Source organism: Panthera leo, chromosome B3 (genome assembly GCF_018350215.1).
Source record: "Panthera leo isolate Ple1 chromosome B3, P.leo_Ple1_pat1.1, whole genome shotgun sequence".
Lineage (NCBI taxonomy): Eukaryota > Metazoa > Chordata > Mammalia > Carnivora > Felidae > Panthera > Panthera leo.
In genome coordinates this window covers 62,534,520-62,550,056 of record NC_056684.1, presented here as the reverse complement: position 1 = coordinate 62,550,056, position 15,537 = coordinate 62,534,520, and the positions used below count along the sequence as shown (strand labels likewise).

Below are 15,537 nucleotides of genomic sequence, written 5' to 3'. Positions count from 1 at the left end.
CTGATACATGGCTAGGAAGGGTTTAGCACGGGGCACAGACAACAGATTGTGCCCAAGAAAATGAGCTTTTGGCCACGTTATAGAGACAATGGGAACCCTCCTCCACACATGTCCTTTTGCTGCTTTGTGTCACCTGGGTGCCAGATTTATCACTAAGCTCTTGCTCATGCAGAAGCTGTGGTGCATCACAAAGGCTCTGCTCCTAGCGGAAGGGGCTAGGATGACAAAGGCCAGTCACATCTTCTGCTGGAGACAGGATAACACGAGTCCCATACTTGGGGCTCTGCAGTTCGTAGCTCTGACCGGTTTCTGAGCTGGCCTTCACATTGTGGTTAACTCCTCCGGGTCAATCCCCTGACCCCGCCCTGGCCGCTGGAACCAGCTCAACTCACTTCTAAGGCCCTGTGGCCAGAGGGGAGGGGGGCCTATTTCACTCCGACAAAGCTTTTCTTTTGGCCTGTGTCTCAAGAGAGGTCCCAGCTGGTTTCTGACAGAGGTGGGCCAGCCCCTCTCATAGAGGCTGCTCCCAGGAAAGGCTCATCCTGTTTCTCCTGAGGGAAACTCCTGCAGGACAACAGCAGAGTCCCTAGCCAGGGTCATTCCTAATCCTTTTGAGATCCTGATCTGTCCTTCCCTCTCTCGTGTCTCCTAGTGGGTTGTGACAGGGCATAATGGCAAGAAGGGAAGACCATACAAAACGGTATCTGCCTTCTGCCCTCTCAGGCCATCTGCTGACCCAGGCCTCTTCTCTGGGTCTGTCTCCCTCTCTTCTTGACTCCCCCGGTTGACCCAGAGACAGGGGCACTGTAGGGACGGAGGTGTGGGGAATGCTAACCCAGTTTCTCAGGGAATCCTCCTAGTCTTCCTTCAGACTGCATTATGGTCCCTTGGCCTCCTCCCTACTCCCCTGCCCATTGGTATCCGGGTAGGTTCTGCAGTCCAGACCGGGCTATTGGAAGGCCTCATCATTCCCTCTTCTCTTTTAGGCAGCATTGGGCCAAGGGTCAGGGTCAGGCAAGGCTGTTAGCCAGCAGCAACAGTAACTCCACCTGGGCTTCTCCCCTTTGCTTTTGTTGAGGAAGAGTTCCTAGAGAAATTCCCTAATCTGCAGGCCAGCAGGCATTCCCACTCCCAGGAGCATGGAGAAAATTCCCCTGCCAGCGATCCGTTACATACCTTGCCCAGCCCCCAGGGCACCTCCTTATCCTGGGTTTCCCCTACGCCCCCGCTCCCACCCACACAGGATGACAGAGGAGCAGGGCCAGAGAAGTGGGCACAAAAGGGACCCAGAGCATTCCTATCTGACAAAGCCCTGAGGCTTCCTTCCCACCGAGGACCCCCAGGATTTGACCTGGTCATCCTCCCCTTTGCTACCAACACCCTGGAGGACGGGCAGGTATCTTGGAAACCTCTGCTTCCCAGGCACCCCACCTGCCATGCAGGACCATTTGGGAAAATCTCTTGCAGGTGGGCCTCTGCCTCTGGTCTGGTTCTCTTGGAGGCCCGAGGCTTAGGGGCCCCTCTAAGGTAGTGCCAGTCCTGGAGTGCAGGATACATACACAGGCCTCCAGTGACAACACTTGCTCATTAACGCAAGCCCTTCCTTTCCGGGTAGGGGCTGGAAGTGGGAAGAATTTGTCCCTCCCTTCCTGGCCCTACAGTAGAGGTGTTGACAAGTATAGGCAGGTGGAGACAGGCCTGCACAGCCATTAGGAAGGTCTTGGTAAACCACCCTGTGTACACACAGCACGAAGGGGAGGCAGGAAGTGTGAGGGAGAACCTAAGTTTCTAGAAAAATTTGCCTGTCAAAAGGAATATTTACCACACACTAGAGCCCTAGGCTTGGTTTCTGAAATGTTTTATCCTTCGGGAAAACCCAGGACGCATTGGTTCATAAAAACGTTAGGACTTCACTGTCACGTGGCCTTTCCGAGCCGCGGTGATTTGCTGAAACCATGCGGTCAGTGGGACACTGTCGATGTAAGCAGTCATCCCAGCTGAAGCTGACGGAACCAGAATAGCGCAGTTGAGGCAAGTTACTTTTGAGGCTGTGAGCATATCTCCACCTTCGAGAACAAAAGAATAAAGTGAAAAACTTTTCTTGAGAAATTATAAGGCTATCGTCTTGGCAGATCCATATCGGCCACAGCTCTCAGGGAGCGGAGATTCAACGGCAGGAACGCCCATGGTGACAGCACCGCCACTGCCTTTGAACCACAGATACGTCACACACTCAGGGCTTGAGCTAGAACAGGCCTGTGTGGGCGGCAAAGGGAACAATCCAGGCCTGTGAGGAGGGAAAGCGGAGTTCCAGTCCTGACTGCCTCTCGTCTCCCCTGCGGCTGTGCTGAGTCACTCAGCCTCTCTGGGCTGCAAGTCTTCGCACCTGTAGAAGTGGGGGCAGGGCTGGTGATTCTAGAGTCCCTTTCAGCTCCACCATTCACCGCGTTCTAAGTAAGGATGGCTGGAGCACAGAGCCTCTTCAGATGTTCGTTCATTCAACAAAGTTAACAGAAGCATTTACCATGTGCCAAGCACCACGCTGGGTTTCCTGCCCCGGAGCAGCTCACGGCCCACTGGGACTAACAGAGAGGTGGCCCTGCCGGGATAAAGAAGGGCACAGGGTGGACCCACTGGCCCAGGAACAACTGGGCATCCGCCCACCTGTGCCCTGCAACAGGCAGTCCAGCTTTGCAGGGTTTCTTCCAATGGCTGGCACGTCCCTCCTTCCCCTTCTACAACCTACGAAAGGAACAGATCTAAGTTTGCAGATAGTCTCGCCAAATTAAGGAGTCATGCAACATGACAGAGTAGAGGAACAGGTCTCAGTTGGTGCAGACCATCAGTTTTCAGAAGCCTATGGACAGGAAGAGTAAAAGAGTCAACGCTCCCTGATTATCACGCTCAGGAATTGGAGATGAATAGAAAAAAACAGCAAAGATGCTGCCTCGAACATCAGCTGGTTTTTGGCCTCTGGCACCCATTCCCCTTTCCTTCAGTAATAGCATCCTAGTTTTCTTCCCCACATCACGTGTGGTAACAGAAGCACCATCCAAGCCCAGCCTCCCTCCCCTCTGCCCGTGACCTAGCCTGCCAACTAGGTACAGAGGTGCTCTAGGTGGAGCGTGCAGTCGGGGCACCCTGTGCCCAGGTTCAGGGGAGTATGGAGACTACAGAGTCAATCCTGATGCCTCAAGCGCTGGCTTCTGCCCTGGACTTGATTCTCCAGGCTTCTCATCAGTGCTGGGTGTTAATTACCTGACAGCCATCAAAGAGTTCCTTTCCCGCTCAGGATGGAGCTGGGGTGGGTTCCGTAGCTGGTAGTTCGAGGACCTGACTAATCGAAATTTTTATGCTTCATGCCATGAGGTCCAATACAGTGTAGTTCAATCAACATGTCTATGTGTTCAGCTTCAGACCTTAGCCCAGGAGGTGACTGGGGGTCATGGTTTTGGAAGCTTAACCCGCCACCATTTGGTGGGTGGATAAGGGTGAACAGCAAAAACACAGTCACGAAGGTGGAGGAAAAGATTTAATGTTTATGAGCAGTCCCTATGCCAGGAGCTCTGTTCATTTAATTCCCACACCCTGTGAGGCAGGTGAAATCATCCCCATTCTATGGATGAGAAAATTGAGTTCAGCTGATTAAATAACACGCCAAAGGTCACTCGGCTGATAAACAGCAGAGCTGGGAGGTGACCTCAGGACTGTGAAAACCCAGAACCTGGGCTTTTAACCAGACACCACATTGCTTCACTATGGAAGATTTATGAAAGAGTTCTCAAAAATAATGTAGGCAGCTTAGTGTCACCTTGGCTGTAAGGGGCCAGCAGTGAGAAGAGCCAAGGAGAGCATCTCCTTCTGACTGTCAGCAACTGGGTGCTCAGAGCAGGAGGTGGCTATGGGAGGGGGGGGGGGGTGGCACCTGCAGCAGGGCAGCCAGACGTGGGGTCTGGGGAAGCGTGTCCAGGTTGATGGCCAAAGCCACGGAGAGGATGGTGTTTCAGCGAGTGTGGTAAGAGAGGAGCAGGGGGCCAAGCCAGGAGGGCTGGGCTCCACCTGGTGTACTCAGAGGTGCTGGCCTGCAGGCACCCAGAGGAGCTCAGGCTGCCTACATGCACACGACCCTGTTCCTCAAGGGTCCAGCTGAGTGGCTGGCTTCGGCCCCTGCCAACCCAGGAGCTGGCGCCCACCCTGCCCATCACCCACCCATTATATGCCACTCTCCCCGCCCTTCACAGCAAAACCAGCTGAGACCCCGAAAGGGGAGTTCGGCCCAGTTGTGGCCAGGTTGGCCAGTTCTGTGGCGTGGGGAGCCTGGGTGGGAGGGTCTGGCTTCTGCGGGGCTGGGGGAGGCTTCCACTGAGGCTGGCAGGCAGCCCTTCCCTTCCCTCCCCCTCAGTAAAGGAAGGCAGGAAAAAACGTGTTTTTATAAATAGCTCCAGCCCCAGCTGATTTGTAAATTCAGTGGGTTTTTTGTGTCAATGACATCACCCTCCTCCCCATAGCAACCCCCGACGATATCAAAATTGCCAAGCAACGTTGGAGCAGCTCAGCGCCCCAAACGAGCAGGTCGCTGCCTGAGGATTTAATGGAGAAATCCCAAAGTGAGCCTGGGTGCGTGGTGGAGGAGGGGCGTGCTGCGGCTGGGAAGGAGGCCGGAGCTCGCCGCCCGTGCAGCCTGCCAGGCAGCCTCAGGCCAGCTGGCGCTCCTCGGCCAAGGCCACGCTCCCTTTGACAGCCCTGTTGTCGACAGCAGATGGGGGAGGGCACTGCTCCCTGGCTGATGTGCCAGGAGCTGGGAGCAGCCATCCAGGTGACTAAGCCGGCCCACTGGCACTGAGTCACCTGCTGGCCCGGAGATTTCTTCCTTCCCTTTTGCATCTGATTATTTTGGGAGCTGGAAACTTGGAGCTGCACCTGAGTCCCGCCCCTTCTAGTTCTCCCCTCTCTACCTTGGGCTGTGAGGAAGATGGGACCTATCAGGAATCTGCTGCCACCCCCCAAGGATATGGAAGATGCTGTGGGGGCCCGAGGTTCCGAGAGAGAGATGCTGGCCGGCAAAGTGCAATAACAGATATGGTGATCAGGCTGCTGTGTCCTCTGGAGGTGTCGGGAGAGAAGGGGAGACTGGTCCGTGCTAACTGGAGTCCTCCTGGGCCGGCTTTGAACTCACCTCTCACAGGATATTGCTGTTCATGAGTGGCTTCTAGGGTCAGAGTGGCATTTGGAGAGCAAGGCTGGATTGGCTTAGGCTGGCCGGGGCAGGTAGGTGGCTCTGTGCTGGGTGTGGCCCCACGTGTGTGTGAGAGCATGTGTGTCATCCCCCTGCTGGGGACAGAGAGCAGGACTTGGCAGCAGTTCATCCTGATGCTGGGCCCACCCAGGCCCCGAGACAGGTGCTGCGGAAAAGGGACACCAAGCGCCTGGCTGTACCCAGGATGAGGAGCACCTCCAGCTCAGACACACCCAGGCCCTATCTGAGTCCGCAGGACAGAGACACGGGAGGACTTCAAGGTAGGGAATGGTCCAGAGGGGTAGCCCAAGGATGGAAGCCAACCTGCCAGGGGGTCAGACAGCACACTGGCTGCCCCCTCTTGGGACAGCCCCGGGTCCTAAGGAGACAGCCTCCTATCAAGGAATTCTGTCACTCGACCACACGGCGCCAGTTAGCACCGATGGGTGTGCTCTGCTGAGCCCATAGGGACCGGCCAGGACATGGCTTCCCTGCGCTCAGGACCCAGCTGGGGGCCACCCGTGGCCCAGGCCAGACCCCCACAGAGCATGCTCCGGTGTGTCAGGCAGAGGGGCGTGGGCCACCTCCCCCCGCCTCCCCCATACAGCTGGCAGCCTCACGGGCACACCGGTGAGTAAGCTGCCAGAGGGAGGAGGCTGTGTGCCCACAGAGGCAGGACGACACCATCCAGGAGCCTTCAGGAGAAGCGGCTAGGCAAGAAAAGCGCTGAGGTTTTCTTCTTCTTTTCCTTTTTCTCTTTTTTTGCCTGAAGGGAGTGCCGCTTCCCGGGCTCCAGACAAGCACCAGCCTGCAGTGAGGAGCTTGAGGCCCAGCGGCCCCGAAGAGCGGCCACGGTAAGGTCCCTGCTGCCGCTGTGGGTTCGGGCTTCCCGGGCGGGGCTGGGGAGCCCAAGTGTCGGGCTGCCCACCACCTGGGACAGGGGCGGCAGCTGCCGGCTGCTAGGATCGGTAGCCCCGCGCCCCAGCGGACCTGCCGCTCCCTTTCCAGACTGATTTTGAAACAGCCCGGCGCAAGCTGATTTCCTATGGCTTCCTGGCCATAGGAAGAGACGCTTGTTTCTGCTGTTTCTGCCTTTACCTCCCCCTCTTGCTGGGCCGAGCTAGTGTGGTGCCACCAGGATGGCCCTCGGGAAGGCCCCTCTCACCCCACCACACCTGGGACACTCTGCTCACCTGTTCGGCCCACAAGTATTTATGGAGTGTCGCTGGGACCCAGCTCCCAGTCACGCCCTTCTGCAGAGCTTGACCTGGCAGAGATGCTGACTCTGAAACTTTGGGGTCAGGTCAGGTTCAGGGGGCTGCCTGGCTGAGCACCATCGCTTCTCACAGGCCTCAGGCTCCCTGCCTCTGCTGCAGGGTTAATGACCTGGTTGGCTCCCGGGGGTCAGGCCCAGTGCGCTTGGGGTTTAAAGTGCTAGGGCCCCACCAAGAAGCAAGGCTAATACCGCATATGCAGCTTCTTCTTTCCCTGGTGTCACGCACCGAGGTTGGAGGGACCTGCTTGCGGTCTTCCCCTAAGCCGGTTCTGGTGGGAACTGATTAGCGCTGCCGGACTCGGCCCCCACAGAAGTGCATCTGGCTCAGAATAAGGCCTTTGGGCCAAGCAAGGGGTCCCCTCTGCAGCCTAGGAGTGGCAAGCCCGGGAACCGTGCTGGCAAGGGTGTCTAGTCAGCAAGGCATTGGAACTTAGGGGCAAAGCTTCTGGAAGCACCTGATTGGGGTGGAAAACTCCGTGCACCCTGATAATGGCCGCAAGGTGGGAGCGTGGGGGCTCCATAGACCTTCCAGTCCCCCAAAGACGGACTGATTCTTGGTGAGCTGACCTCTCTGGGATGTGCCAGGTACAGGGAAGGTGCAGGCAGGTCTGAGGTCTCTAGCCACAGCAAAGCCCACTCAGCACAATTCCCAAGGATGACCAAGAATGCCCTCTGTCCTAGAGGAGCACATGGGACTAGAGTTGGGATGAACCCAGAAGAGTCTCCCATTCCATTAATCCCCATACCTGGCTCCAGTAGGAAGAAAACGGCCCAGCTGAGGGGGTATTGCCTCCTTACAAAAGGTGACTCCAAGCCTAGGGGTCTCGAATGTATGCAGAGCTGAGCAGCAGCCAGTACCCAGAGGCTGTGGAGTGCCAAACAGCAGGCTGGCAGAGTGGCAGCTGGCTGGGCTAGGAGGGAGCAGAGGATAAAGGCAAGGGCGTAGGAAGCAGAAGAGGAAACGGCAGCCTGGGTTTTAGGCTCAGGAAGGGCTCTGGGGGGCTGGCTTTCTTAAACCTGCCCACCTGTATGGGAGGGCGGGGCAGGGAGAAGGTGGAGACTCTGAAGGACTGTGTTCTGTATGCAAACAGTCCCAGAGATGCCTGTAACGCACTGTTTCCTGGGTGCAGAAGGTAGGGGGGACTTGTGGGAAACTGTCTTGTGGCCCGAAGCAGAGCCCTCCCCATAGGATTTTCTCCACACTGTAAGTGGGAAGGCCCAGGATTCGGGAGCAGTTCCCGACGTGGGCAGTACTGCAAACCTCCTAAACAGGCATTCTGCCGCCTGCCCCTCAAAGAGGTAGGCTAGCCAACAGGTTGGAAGGGAGCATGGAAAATGGAAGCTTTAGAAGCAGAAAGAGCTCTCAACTTCCTGACGCCCAGCTGGCCCTGCTGCCCGAGGTGAGCAGACTGACTGGAAGCTGTCTGTCCCCTTCTGAGCTCTGCCTCAGGGCTCTCTCGGGGCTAAGGTGAGATGTGGGGGATGTAAGATAAAGGGGAATTTGTCTTTTCTTGGCCAGATGCGGGCTCCAGGCAACACTTGGTGATGGCGCTTGGCACCTGGTTCTGGCTCACTGGCTTGCAGGCAGGGAACAGGACTGCCTGACTACAAAACGCCACGGGTGGTGGGGACAGGGTGCAGGGAAAAGTGCTGACAAATGAAGGACCAGGCCTTTGCCTTGGGGAGCTTATAGCTCTTCCCCGTGAGTGGAAAGGGCAGCTGAGTCTGGGGGCCACCCCACCAGAAAGCAGCTGAGCTACAGATCAGCCATGATCAGCAACAGGTGGCAGCATCCTCTTGCCCACCCTGGGCCCCAGACTCATTGCTGAAGCTGTCGGCCGTGACCCATCCAGTCCAGAACATTTATAAACTTAGACCGATGCTGGGAGATGGTTCTCAACATAGAGCTTACAAAGATGGACAAAGACAGATTAGCTGAGAAAGTGGAGCAAAAGAAGAAGCCGCTTGAACAGTAACGGGCAGAGGACGCACGCTCAAGGAGAAACACAAGTGCAAGAAGAGGGAGAAGGCTGGAAAGAAATGCGGTGCCACTCCAGTTTTTCCCAAATAGCAAATTGTCTGCCACTGAGTTTCTCTAAGGAATGACTGGAGTCTGTTGTTCAAGGAAACCTGAGTTTCCTTCTCCATCTGAGATCTAGTTTCAGGCCTCGAGGACTTAAAACAGGCTCTAGACAGTGAAGGAACCAAGAGGCCTGGTCCCACTTCTCTCTGCGCCTGAAATTTTGTCACGTGTTGGCCCCGATTCCTTGAAGGACTGTATACTCATGAGCCCCATCTGAAAGCACAAACTCAGAGGGGCTTCATGCAGGGGGCCAGACCAGAGACCCCAGGGGACTTCTTGATCACTCTGGCAAATGACTTAGAAATGCCCAGGCACCATAAGGTTCAGACTCAGAGACTTTTTGCTTTTTCTGCCAAAGTTCTATGGATTTAGGAAAGTTAATCCGGGTTCTTTCACCTGAAAGAAAAAGGTAAAACCAAAGCACAGCATACTTTCATATGCTGGGGGGAAATCAGCATGCAAAAAAGGGTTCCCCCATAACTGCATGGAGCCACATTAGCCCCAGCAAAGGGACACTCATGCTGGCCAGCATTTTCTATAAAACCTCATTGTAACACATCAGTCAGTGCAGAGACCCATGTCTTTACAGAGGGAGGACGATGACCTTTTTTGTACATCTGTGGGTTTTCTGTGGTGACCATCCCTCCTCAGAAGTGCTCCCTCAGTCAGCAAACATTAGCATCTTTCTGCTTGGCTCTGGTTTGCCCGTGTCAAAGCACTCAGGCCCCTGCGCCTCTGGCTAACAGGATGGCGGCTGATGTGTGTTCTCTTGCACACTCAGGCTGCTCAGGATGTGGAGAGGGGGGCCTCTGGGTGCTCAGAGAAGCAGGTCCAGAAAGGTCTGGTCAGCTAGTGAGTTGTTCTGATCTCTGGTACCAGTGCAGCAGGGACCTAGCCCGCTTCACCTCAGGGCAAATAGCTACGAGCCGGTCACCTTTACTCAAGGCCTCCTGCTGTCTGCGTGCATGTCCTAGCTCCTGAAGGCTGCAGCAGCAGCAGCAGCAGCAGCAGCAGCAGCAGCAGCAGAGTTAGAACTGGGAGGACTGGTTCTCTGGTTCAGCTTCCTGGCCTGGAGCCTTCGGCCTCCATTTTCTTTCTTTTAGCTTCAAATGAGGAATTGCACAAGAAGGCACAGAGGGTGGAGGGAGCCAGGGGGCCATTTATTCCACAGCCTCATGTGCTTCCAGAGTGCAGTCTGGGGTCAGGGGGCTGGGGTGCAGAGGAGGAAAGGACTGCTCCCAAAAGGAGATGGCCATCTTAGATTGCTAGAGCACATTCAAGCCAAAAGGAGTCCCTAAGAATGTCTGATCAAGCCCCATAATATTATAGAGGAAGGCAGAGACCCAGAGAAGGAAAGTGGGTCCCGAGATTACATAGCTAACTGATGGCAGAGCCTTGGTTTCAGGCTTTGAGGGTCCCCACTTCCCAGCCCAGGACTCTCTCACTGCCCAGACTGCCTTTCTATCTGCAGTAACATCAAAGGTGACCCTGCAGGCAAGGGCAGACAAAAGCTGCAGAGGCTTGAGGAGACAGCCTGGCCCAAAACACTAGGAGGCCAGAGGGGGCCTGATGCTCCTGTGTGCCTCCTGCCCTAACAGGGGACTGGCCCTGCCACACACACACACACACACACACACACACACACACACACCACCTGGGCTGCCCTGCTCCTGCAGCTTATTCAACAGGCAGCCCCAGCTCAGCCATGCTCACTCATCAGCACCCCCCAAGGAGAGGCTTTGCCCCTCCCCCGCAGCCTCCCCTCCTGGACACTCTACGATAAACAGATCCAGCTAATTCATAAATGGATTGACTCAAGTTCTCCTTGTCCCAGGAAGCATTTTACATTTGAACCATAAGGCTGGCAGTGTCTTAAGCCAAGGAAGAAAGGAATGATGAATGTGTCTAGGAATGAGAGATTCTGGGGCAGAAGTCAGGAAAACACAGGAGACCCTTTACTTCCGGTACTTACTTACTTTTCACCAGCATATCCTATGACCACCATCACAGGTCAGATCCCAGAAGCAAGAGGCCTGTTGCCTGTCATCTGTCACCCTGTTACCAGGCCACAGCTGGACTTCTCTTTTCCACTATAGTGGGTCTTGCTGGAAGGTGGTGTGTCTGGGATCCAGAAAGGTGGAGAAAGTTGGGGTCTCATACCCTGGAGAGGGACAAAGCCAGGACTGGGGGGCAAGAATGCAAGGCCAGGAGCGGGCATGCGTGCAGAGCTCCTGTGGAGGAAAGGATGGGCAGACAGGAGGAGCTGCCCCCACATAGTCCATCATCCCGGCAAAGGCGGTTATGGCAGCCACTAGTGAGGACATGCCAGTGCACACCAGGACCCCGCCATGTAAGTGTTCACATAAAGTTCCCATGGGCCACCATCCCTGTGGTAATCAAGGTGTGGGCCAGAGATTAAGGAAGGAAAGACCCTGAGAAGGGATGGCAGTAGCCGCCTGGGCCCCTCCAGGCCCCTCTAAACACAGTCCAGCCCAGTCAAGCGGCAGTTAGATAGGCCACGCCTTCTAACCCTGACCCAGGGCGGATGCAGAAGGCAGCGTTCTAAGAGCACTGCAGCTGGATGGCCAGTGCTGCCAAGAGGTCACACAGCCCAGAATGTGCGGCCTTTGTGCACTTAGAGTGAAGGTGTTGCACCCAGAGGGTTGTGGATGGGGCTTGAGCAACCAACATCATGTTTCCTCAGACTCTTCCCTTCCTGGGGCTCTGGCCTGTGCTCTTACCCAGTCAGGCACAAGCCTTCTCCTCCCTACCCCCCCCCCCCCCCCCGCCCCTGACTTTCCTGAAAGTCAGGCCCTGGGATCTAGGACATGGGTGCCGGTCATGGCCATGCCCCAGCCTCAGACCAGGGATGACTGCTACAGGTTGAGCGGAGAGAGGAAAGACAATGAAGGGTTTCCATTCAAGCAGCTTCCAGCTGTTAGTTCTGGCAGCAAAAATGCCAGCCGGAGAGCTGAACTGCCAGCAACAGACATTTGGATGGAACTTTGGAGCCCATTAGGAGCAAGGGCTGCAAAGTGATCATAGTGAGAAGATATTAAATGAATTCATCATGTCTCTAAAGTGAGTCCTTGGCATCTAGGTGGCTCTTTCTGTTTCCAGCCCTGCCCAGAGTAGCTCATGCCCCCATGTAACTGGCAAGGCAGCCACAGCCTGCTGTGTCCCTGCTTGAGCCCCTTGAGGTGGGTGGACAGTGGCCTCTGCATCTGGTGGCTTGCTCACATGACCAGGCCCCTTGGGCACTGCCAGGCAAGTTCAGCCTCCAGTGTCAGTTTGCGTTTGGGGTGGACAGGCCTATGTACTCCCATTGGCATAGGAAACCTAGTACAGATGCAGAATCTGAGAGAAAGGCAGGCAGAGAGAGGCTGGAGGCTTCTAGCTGTGGTGGTTTCCCTCTGCTAAGGTTCAGGATGGCACAAGGACACATCTGCCCAGCAGCTGGGCAAACACCTAATTGGGCCCAGACAGTGCTGCCACCTAGGGCTAGGGTTTTCTCTCTTGGATATATAGTAGATAGACCTATTAGGTTGATGTAGTAGCAAGTTCTCCTGGAGGATCCCTGGGATTCAGCCCCTTTGGCACCAAAACTGGGCTCTCGTGCTCCCTGTGGCAGCTGGGTACATACATGGAACGGGGAGGGAAGTGTCCACCTTGCTCCCTTTAGCAGCTACGAGGGCTGTGGGTCAACAACCTTTCGCCCTGACCGGGGATGCAGGTCCTCGGGACTCTGGTTCCCCAATGCTCTGGACCTCATCATTCCATCACCTTCCCAAGACAGACGGACACTGTCTCCCCTGTTCTACACATCAAGAAACCGAGACTGAGGCATGCTGGAAGCCTAGAGAGGCAGAGGACTCCAATCCTGCAAGAATCCATGGTCCCTTCGGAGGGGCCATCTCCCTCTCCAGCCTAGCAGCCCCAAGGGCTCGGCAATGTCAGCTCCCTCCATTCACGCTCCCAGACCCCCCCTAGGGCATTTGCACCTGCCTCCTGGCCCCATCAGCAGAAACACGTGGGCAGTCCCATCAGGTGAGGGGCACTGGCCCAGGCCATCCCACAAGCAGGAAGGGACAGGGGTTGAGCACCCTGGAAGAGACGGAGAGGAAGGGGTCTTTTCCCAAGTGTGCCTCTCTCCTAGGGCTGAGGACTGCAGGGCGAGTGCGCAGCCACCCCTCCTGGAGCCCAGGCTCCAGGAGCTCCTCCAGCCAAGTAGCAAGCAGGCACGCCGGCACCTGCTGCCCCAGCGGTGCTGCACGTGAGCCTAATAGCACCAGGCCTCGTCCAGGTCTGCGAAGGACAGATGGCTTGATGTAAGGACTTCAGGCAGTGTGCTGGTTCATGACTGGAGAAACCTAGCACCTTGCTCCTAGCAGGGGACTCAGTGATAGGGTGAGTGAGGTGAGTGAGGGAAACTGAAGCCCCCTCCGCCCCACACGCCCAGTGCCATGTGGGGGTCCTCATGCTCTGATCAGAAATGGTGCAGGGATATTCCCCACATACGCTCTGTGTCACATGACTGGCCCTTGCTGGGTGGTGGTCAGGGTTGGCACAAGGAGGCAAACGTTCCCCCACCAACTGTTCACTGACACTTGACCCCACATAGTCAAGTCACATCAGACAGTCCTTGGAACTAGGGACCTCTGGGCAGTGCAGATAAGAGAATGGGCTAGGGGCAGATGCAATTGGATTGAAATTTTGGTTCTACGCTCAGTCACTACAAGACCTTGAGCAAGTTCCTTCACCACTCTGAGCCTGTTTCCTTGTGTGTAAAGTGAGAATATAATAGTATAGTACTTCTGTGCTGGGCGGTTGTAAAGACTTGAGTGAGATAGTATGTGGGAATGGCTTAGCATGGGGCTAGCCCAATGGAAGCATTCACTAATTGGCAGGCATTTTATTTCTATTATTAGAGGAGGGCAGATTCACCTAGAGAAACGAGCCCTGGAAGGAATAAGTGAGCTTGTCAGCAATTCTTGATCCCCAGGAAGCTTCTCGAGTCACAGAGCAGAAAGGTGCAGGGGAAGGATAATGTGTTTTTGTTTCTAAACCACAAGTAGATCCGTATCTTTCCTTTCTGGCCCTAACCTGGGCTCTCAGCCCTGGCAGTAGGTGCTCGGATGTTACAACAGGCCCCACAGGCTGAGAGCTAGCTAGCTGGGAAGCACTCGCCCAGCCCAGTGTGCCCACCCCGATGCCCTCTCAGACAGTACTGCTTGGCCAATGCCCCAGAGCTGGCGAGGCTCCAGCAGCATCGCCCAGGGTGAAATGTCAGCTTTCAGTGTCCCTGGCCAGAGCTCCTGCCCCATTTGTAGAATGGCAGCACATGGACAAGCAGAAGGCCTATGTCAGCCACCAGGGCTCTTCAAATAAGGGTGTGCCTGGTCCCTTTCTCTGTGCTCAGCACTGCAACCTGGGAACAGGGCCAGAGGGAGGCACATGGACGCTGGAGGAGACACTGTCCCCCAGAGTGTTCCTGCCACTGCCTGGGCGAGGCTGAGTCAGGCGTGGATCAGAAGAGGATGGGGTGGGGATGGGGGTACTCACATACCAGAATTGACCACTCAGGATCCATTCTGCACATACCAGTTGTCCCAATTTGCAGATGGTCATTGAACCCAGTGCAGCAGACCCACCTGTAGATGTGACTCGAAGTGCAGAAACTTGGGGTTGGGATGGGTCCAAGAGGTCTTGTCCAGTATCCAGGATAGGAACCTTTTCTCTAGCATATCTGACGGATAGTTATCTTGGTTCTTGCATACCTACAGTGATGGGGCATGCATTGCCTCCTATGTCAGTTATATTTGGGAGTCTCCACCCTCCTCCAGCTCCAAACCCCATCTCTGCTCCCAAAGGGCGCCAGGGTTCCCTAGACTCACTCCTAAAGGGTGAGGATGGACTTGACTAGTAGCCTTTCTGCGACACCCACGCTTGGATTCAAACCAAATCAAATACCAGTTCAATTCTGATAATATTCTAATGCCCACACTTTATTGTAGCTCAACAGTTCAAACTGCTTGGGGCTCTGGTTTGGGTATAGAAGTTATTTGTATTAAAAGAAAATTCACGCGCGCATTTGTGAGTCAGGAAAAAATCTTTTAGGGTGTTGATTCTAGGTTCAACAACGCAGCACAGTTCATTCTAGCTTGGTTCACCGTTCATTTCAAATCCCCCACAACCACTTCCCCGAACCCTCCCACCCAGCACACCCTGCTTCCAGTAGCCAGCAGTCAGCCAGTGCTCCTACATTGCTAGGTACTTAATCTGTGGGGAAAGCCATACGTGTGTATCAGCTGCCCCTGCCCTGCCACATGGCCCCATCAGCCTAGGCTCAGCAGGCAGCTTCCTGGAGGGGGCGGGCCGCAGGAGATCAGGGGTTGGCTCATGAGGTCAGGCCTCAGTGTTACCCTGTCAGAGGAAGGAGAAAGAATCCACTTGGGAAAGACACAGAGAGGAGGAGGGAAGACAGAAGGTAAGGAGAGGAGCAGAGTGCATGGAGGAGGGCAGCGGGGGTACCAGCCATTAGCTGCCCAGTTTCTGCACCACTAACCCAGGGCTCACAGGGACAGCATCTCCGCAGGCACCACCATTATGCTTCCTCCCCCCCACCCCCCGGGATGGGGGGCTGTAGTGTAGCCAGACAGAGTGCAGGTGTTTGGGGCTGGCAAATTCCCACTAGCCACCTTAGCTCGATTTGGCAGGAGGCTATAGTAAACCATGCATAAACAATAGAGCCTACGTGTAAATGCTTTATCTATAAATTGCACTGATATATCTAAAGAAATCAGTGAACAAAAATGATTCATGGCAATAGGACCTCGATTAATAACAAAAGTTTGAGGCACCCAACAATGACAATAATCCCAGCACTGTCCTCAGTCCCACTCTGTGACACTGGTAGTCACCCAGCCACTGCTTGGGGGCAGC

At 55.3% G+C, this 15,537-nt stretch overlaps 1 protein-coding gene across 1 annotated transcript in view; it reads left to right on the top strand.

The window, feature by feature from the left end:
* Positions 1–6,005: 6,005 nt before the first annotated feature.
* The window catches only part of PAK6 (p21 (RAC1) activated kinase 6), a 35,480-nt gene continuing 25,948 nt past the window's right edge, over positions 6,006–15,537 (top strand). The window contains exon 1 of the mRNA XM_042942436.1: positions 6,006–6,090. The gene's annotated coding sequence lies outside the window, so the exon portion shown is untranslated. The remainder of the gene's footprint in view (positions 6,091–15,537) is intronic.